Source organism: Adiantum capillus-veneris, chromosome 2, assembly GCF_014529385.1.
Source record: "Adiantum capillus-veneris isolate H3 chromosome 2, ASM1452938v2, whole genome shotgun sequence".
Classification (NCBI taxonomy): Eukaryota; Viridiplantae; Streptophyta; class Polypodiopsida; order Polypodiales; family Pteridaceae; genus Adiantum; species Adiantum capillus-veneris.
In genome coordinates this window covers 42726665-42734465 of record NC_140932.1, presented here as the reverse complement: position 1 = coordinate 42734465, position 7801 = coordinate 42726665, and positions in this window count along the sequence as shown.

Below are 7801 nucleotides of genomic sequence, written 5' to 3'. Positions count from 1 at the left end.
GAACTAGCTCTATAGAAAACTAGTAAAGATGCTAGCCTAGGGTCCGAAAAGAGTTGGTCTACTCATAAGGCTTTGTCTTCTCAACCTACAGGCTGTGGGCTCCCTATTGGGTCCCCTCTAGAGAGACACGTTGTGCTTACGGTTGTAGCTTATTGCTGGCAGCTTCTTACTCTATCCTTTGTTCTCAGTACATGTGGTGCATCAATCAGGTGTCCATGGTGATGCCTATGTGTGGCTGTTGCCCAATGGTATTGGACCTTTCTCGACCATGTTTCATGGCTAATACTGGAAAAATATAAGCGCCTCTCCTTGTGGGCCCTCCGGTGTCATTAGAAGAAATTTGGACTCAATCTTTTATCCTTTAAGAAGTTCCACTTCAACTTAGAGAGAGAAAATAAAAATGTTAAATAATAAATTTTAAGTCATGCCTTTTTGAGCCAAGAAGATGCCAAAATAGGATATTCTTTGTTAGCTAGCCACCATTTTACTTTTCTTATCTTCATTCTCTTGTCAGGAATCCAACTAATCGTATGACTATTGATTTGAAACGCAACTCTTTATGTAGTGGATCCTTGACATAGAACACAGATCTGGTTATCTTTAGGTTTAATCAATATGCTGCATCTTTTGTATTTGTCTAAATGCATGTTTTGTGTCTAAGAGAGGACATATATTCACAACATTGGACGTTTTGATTGCACAAGCAAGTCTCCAATTCAACAACACTTCAAGGTTCATTATCTGCATCCAATTGCCCATGGCTATGCATTTACTTGGCGCAACACATAAATGCTATGGGGCAGGGCACGGTTTCTGTTTCTTATAATTTTTGGAGAGACCACAGTGCCAACTCTCCACCATATTTTTGTATGGCACCTCTGCATGACATGCATCATATACTTCGTATTTTCCATCTGTGACCCTTCATTGGAAGGTGAAATGTTTAACTATTCACATTACTTTTTTGTAGCTTGTGTGAGGTCCCCACCCCGCCGTATCCAACTGCGGATCTGATGGTGAACCTGGTGGCCACTAGATCTATAGCGGAAGCAAACAAAGTGGTTCAGGGTTCAACTAGCGGACGATCTCTAATCACAAAGTGAGTCGAGTTCGAGCCTGCTAGCAAGGAGATCTAGATCCACCTCATAGCGGAAGCGTACTTATCCTATCTAGCGATCCTAAAACCCACCTTCCAAGAGGAGAGAAACCTCGAGTGCCTTTTTCCCCATGTTTCAGAGGCACGTACACTTGAGACTTCGCCGCTCTAGGGGCAATGAGTATTACTAGTATCGATTTAAACACTATGGGGACAGAGAGTTCTTGACCAATCGAGACCACCCTTCTCATAGGCATTGGAAACCTGAGCCAAGCCCCCACTTTCCACCCCACACTCACACTTCTTTGTGTGTCCTAATTACTACCACAATGGTTGTTCAACATATAAGTTCCTTGATTAGGTTCCGATTCACAAGGTTCGTTAAGACAGCCCTTCATTCATTATTGCAAAGCAGCACCAAGACAGTAATTATAAAAAAAATTCTACTCAAACTTTTTAATTAAAACTCCAATGTTCTGGAGGTACAACATCCCCCTTCCAGTGAGAGTTTACTCCTCCCGTTGTTGCCTAGTTGCCCATACAACTAGGTATGTCCACCGCATAGAAAGCACGACATGGACATTCCCACTGCATAGAAAGCAAGAAGTGGGTATCCACCGCTTAATGAGCAGTCGTGGATTTAAGAGCCCTTAACCAGGAACTCTGCCCCCTGTGATCAGGAGGGGGCTCCGACTAGTATCAACATTGGAAATAGAAATGAACATGCCGAGCTAAATTTTCCCTAGCAAACATTCTTTCCTATTTCAAACAGTATATCCATCAATCATTATTTCCTACTTAGAATTTAATATACAATTGAATTCAAATGCCGAGGTTTTCGTCAGATTTCTCCAACATGTTGGGGGATATGTTCTTTCCTAGCTAAACGTTGTTGGGAAACAAGCAAACTGAAACACCTCTATAGTGATGTCACCCAAGAGCGTTGAAAGAGAACTACAAGACGTAAAAAACATTGACAAATCCTTCTGAAACACCACAAGTCCAATAGGAGTAGACCCTTGGGAATTTACTAGCCGTCGCCCACCCAAGAGACTATGTCACATAGGAGCAAAACCCTGCCAAAGCATGGATTTACAGCACACGCCAACCAATGCATATGAAGACAAGAGCCTCTCCTTTCACAATCAAACATCACACTCCCACAACTTCAACATCAATTCCACAATTCATAGATACATGCCCTCCGAATCTGTCTACACACAATTTGCCACTAGGCTGCCATAGCCATAACCCTGCAGAGAACTAGTCGTAACCTGATGAGCACAACTCCAATTGGGGCACTTTAAAGCTTGAGATAAAGCTTGAAAAATTACTGGCGAGAAAGCTGAAGATGACTAAAACTGATTCCATACACCCCCATGAGCAAAATTGACGCGAACAGAGAGCTGTCCCAGCACGACTACACGTAGAGAAGGCTAGTCGGGGCAAAAAACTGCATCCAAGAGAACCAAGGAGACAGAACGAGCTAAAACCTGCAAATTTCTGATGTTTGGATGAACTGTTTTTAGTTTGTACATGAGTTTAAGTTATATACAAGGCTCACTTCAAAAAAATCACTCACGAGCACTTACAGTAGCCCGACAGCTGTCACTAGACTAGCGACTTGCAGTGCATGTACATGTGCTTGCTAAAGCAAGCTAAAAAACCCACAAAAAGAAAGCCCACACACCCTTTTGACATCGGGCATCATGTCCGTATGTACAAATTTACAAAAAACGGGGTGTCAAAAATGCGCCCAACATAGTTTGCCACACCCAAGGCTGCTAGATCATTCATGATCAGCAGCACAAAAGAGATCCTGTAAACCACATGAGGGAGTCTTCAACTCATCTTCATTATTAACCACATGATCAGAAAATTCTTCAAAAGAAGGCTCATCCTCAATCACAGTCATCAACCTTGCAATATACTTCTTCAACCTGTAGCCATTCACACGTGCTTTATGCGAGGTACCATCCAAGTCAGCAAGCTGATATGTGCCATTTGGAAACCTGTTTAAGACCAAGAAAGGACCTTGCCACTTGATTTGAAATTTCTTTTGAAAATTTCTATCAAGCTTACTATTGTAACGAAGCACCATGTCACCCTTCTTGAAGTCCTTGTTCTTTACCTTCTCATTTGCCTTTGCGTGATTCTTCTTCAAGACCTGCTCATAATGCTCAAAAGCTGACACCCTATCCAATTGTACACATTGCAAATATAAAAGTATTTCCTTGAATGCATCCTTGGGCTCTTCTTCAAGATTTAGCATCATCTTCAAGGATGGTATCTCCACCTCAATAGGAAGTAAAGCCTCTTTGCCAAAAACTAGATGGAAGGGAGAAAAACCAGTACCTGATTTGATGGCAGTCCTATAAGCCCATAGAGCACAAGGTAGCTCTAAATCCCAAGTCTTCACATTGTTTCTTGTCATCTTTGTAAGCATCCTTATGAGCTCTCCATTAAACCTTTCATTCATGCCATTGCATTGGGGATAATATGGAGTAGTAAACCTGCGATGCACATGAAGCTTTTCACATAGATAATCCACCAACTCTCCCCTGAAACCTGGACCCTTGTCAGAAAGTAACTCCAATGGCATGCCAAATTTGCAGAAAATATCTTCATATATAAATAAGGAAACATCTTTACTTGTGATTTGCTTAACAGCTTTGGCTTCGGCCCACCTAGATAGATAGTCAACAGCAGTAAGTATGTAACATTTGCCTCTAGCTGTCATAGGTAGAGGACCTATTGCATCAATACCCCACTTCTCAAACACATCATAAGCCACAATGGTGCCTCTAATTTCTGATTTGAGAACTCTATTTGCCATGCTTTGACACTCTTTACAAGACTTGCACCAATGATGAACATCACATTGAACACTTGGCCACACATAACCCTCCTGCAAGACTTTATGCAAAGTGATCTTTGCAGCAAAGTGACCACGACAAGAACCCTCATGATTCTCCTCTAAAATTTTGTAAATTTCCTCTTTCCAAGGCACTTCCTCATCACAAGATCAGCCTCCTTCATATACAAGGCATCACCAAGTAGCACATACCTTTTGGCACGACGTAGGAAGGCATACTTTTTTGGCTTTTCCAACTCTGATGGAAGCATACCTGTTTGTAGAAACTCTTCCTCCCTCTCTAAAGCTTCCCTTCCCAAATAAAGAGGAGAATCAGCCCTTATCACATACAATTGCCCAATTGAAGCTTGCGTTGCGCCATGTGCTTCTTCATTTTGAGACCTGTCCACATGCTTTAAACTCCAAGCTTCAAAATGCTTAAGCAGATTCTTCACTTGAAAAAACATATTTTTCAGCCTTGGATTCTTACTTTGCCACACCCCAAGTACTTGCTTCACCACCAAAAGAGCATCACCTCTTACCCTCACACGACGGATGCCAAGCTCAAGGCAAAGGTTGAGACCTTTCTCCAAAGTAGCATACTCAGCTTCATTGTTGCTTTGTGCTGTAAGCTTCAAACTCCTTTTAGTTACAAAAGCACCTTGAGGATCATAAACTACCACACCTCCTGAAGCTTCACCATGTGCTTTCTTGTAAGAGCCATCAAAAAACAATAGATAGGCATTGTCTATGTCAAGAGCTTCCATGTGTTGCTTCTTCACTGCATCCTCCTTAAGAAGAAGAGGGCTTTCCTTATAGGTAAGTAAATCAGCCAATGTAGCCCTTGTACTCTCCTCAACAAGAAAAGAGAATTGGAATTCTTGTAGCTCCACAATCCACTTCATGAGCCTCTTTGACAAAGTAGGGCTATTCACCAATTGAGGTAGAAGAGTGTAGCTAGTGAGGAATGTGAATGGTTTAGGGAGAAGGTTTTCCTAAACCTTCTACATGCATAAATCACACTCACCATAATGAGCTCCACCTCTAGCTTCACCCTGCTAGCACAATAGATAGGCTTCATGTAGTGGGAATTGTTACCTCGTTGAAGAAGCATAGCTCCAATAGCATCCTCACCTACTGATGGATTCGCATAAAACTCCTTATCCCAATTAGGAGCTTGCATAGCAGGAAGAGAACCAAGAACCTCTTTGATACCTTGAAAAACCTCTTCACATTCATTTGTTCATTGTAGAGGATCCAACCTTGCTACTTGTTGTTGAGGATAAAGAAGTTGAGAGGACAAAGAAATGAACCTTTCCATATACTTCACCTATTGAATAAAAGTAGAAAGTTGCTTTGTATCTTTAGGTGATGGGAGGAGCACCAAAGCCTTCACTTTTTCAGGATCCGCTTCAATCCCATTCTCTGAGATCATATGCCCCAAAAACATCACTCTTGGTTGAGAAAGATGACATTTCTTTGGGTTGAGTTGACCTCCACTTTCATCATATTGCTTCAATGCCATCCCAAGCTTTGCACCATGATCCTTTCTAGAGCTATAAACACAAAAGTCATCAATAAGATCCTTCACAAACTTGCCAAGAAAGGGAGAGAACACCTTGTGGACGTGCTTTTGATACCACGCACAGCCATTCATAAGACCAAAAGGAAGTACACAATAACAAAAGCATCCCCATGGCGTTGTGTGTGTTTTCATCCTGCTCAAAAGAATGTGAGCGGGATGAAAACACACACAGTGCCTCTATAACGACCCAACACACACTCTTGGGAAGATACACACACACACTAGGGGGCACCACTCGTCTTACACAACACACCTGGCCGAGACAGGGAGCACACCTCTGGAGTGAGAGGAGAGAGACTATCCACTTGCCCACTCCACACAGAAACACACACACACACACCCAAAAAACTCAGCTCAAAAGAGGAGAATTTTTGATGTTTAGATACAATTGAGCTTGGGCCAACACCAATGGGGCAAATAGCTCACACAATATGGGTAAAATAAGTCAGATACAATCACAAACTAGAGCAGAAACTTCGCTCATAGGAGAAACTTACACAGAAAAACAGCAGGAAAAGAGTGAGGAATTTGGAAAACTGGATAGCGCCATCGCGTCCGGAACGGCCCAAAACCCCAGTCTACAATGTCAAAGTGCTCAAATCCGACCTCGGATGAGCAGTTTACGGCCAAAACAGGCTCCAAAAACCCAAAAAACACACCTGCGGCTGTTCCTCCTCTCTTCTCCACGTTTCTCCTGGTCTTCTCTCAGTTTTTTCAGTTCCCACACATAGCTTTATTAGTTGGGCACCCTTGGCCTTTTAGATGACCTCAAACTGACCCCGAACAGGCCAAAAACTGACCTCGCAGTGCATAGTTGTCACCTTTTTGCATCATTTGCACACCTGGCACTCAGCTTTTTTCCAATAATGCATCTCACCACCATGTGAAGTGGCCCCAAAAAGTGATCCTAATGATGACCTTTCTACATAACTCTCACAAGAAAACATCACTTTGTGTCCGTATTCATCCACGTGCAAATATTGACCCCGTTCGCCCTCCTGACGCCACTAGATGCCATCTGACGCACCTGCTGACCTCATGTCGTCGGCCCGCGGATAGCTTCCTCGAGAAGTTTCAGGCACTATAAACTCCTCATTATTGTAGAAAAAACATACTGGTACTGGTGATAGTGAAAATCGCTGCACTATGTACACCTTGTCCTACCTGTACACACGTGGGCCCCACGTAACCACCTAGCTATGGAAATTGGACAATCCTTTATTTGATGCACCATGCATGTATATGTACATATGCGCAATCCCTTGCTCCAAAAAACTCCTGACATAATTTGCCCATCCCCTAGCCTGCTAGATCATTCATGATCAGCAGCAGCAAAGAGAGATATGAGACTCGCCGCATCACAGGTCTCCTCATCCTTCACCAACTTTGCTTGTTCCACAGACAGCTCATCTTGCTCCACCATCATCAATCTAGCATGATACAATTTAAGACGCAATCCATTTACCCTTGACTTATGTAGAACACCATCCAGGTTAGCCAGCTGATATGTGCCATTTGGAAAACACTCTACTACCTTGAAAGGGCCTTCCCACTTAATTTGAAACTTCTTTTGGAAGGTGTTGTCCAGCTTACTGTTGTAGCGCAAAACCAAGTCATGTTTCTTGATACCCTTACTTTTGACCTTTTCATTTATCTTTGTCAAAGCCTTATCCTGCATCTGCCCATAATGCTCCAATGCGCTCATCCTATCCAACTGGACCTCTTGTAACTGCAAGAGCCTCTCTTTGAATGCATCACTAGGCGGCCCAAGCAACTTCTCTAACATCTTGACCGCAGGCAACTCTACCTCCACATGCAATAGTGCTTCCTTTCCATACACCAAATGAAATGGAGTAAACCCAGTACCTGTCTTCACCGAAGTACGGTAAGCCCATAATGCACTAGGCAATTCCAAATCCCAATTCTTTCCTTGGTGCTCTGTCACTTTAGAAAGAATTTGTACCAACTCACCATTGAATCTTTCATTTAAGCCATTACACTGTGGGTAATAAGGAGTGGTATGCTGGTGCCTAATCTTCATCTTTGTGCATAAGAAGTCTAGCAGTTTAGCTCTAAATCCTGGCCCCTTATCTAAAAGTAGCTCTAATGGCACCCCAAACTTGCAACATATTTCATCATACACAAATTTTGCCACATCCTTTGCAGTGATCTGTTTTACTGCTATAGCCTCTGCCCATCTAGAGAGATAGTCCACTGCCGTCAAGATATAGCTTTTGCCCCTGCTTGTGATAGGTAACGGGCCTAT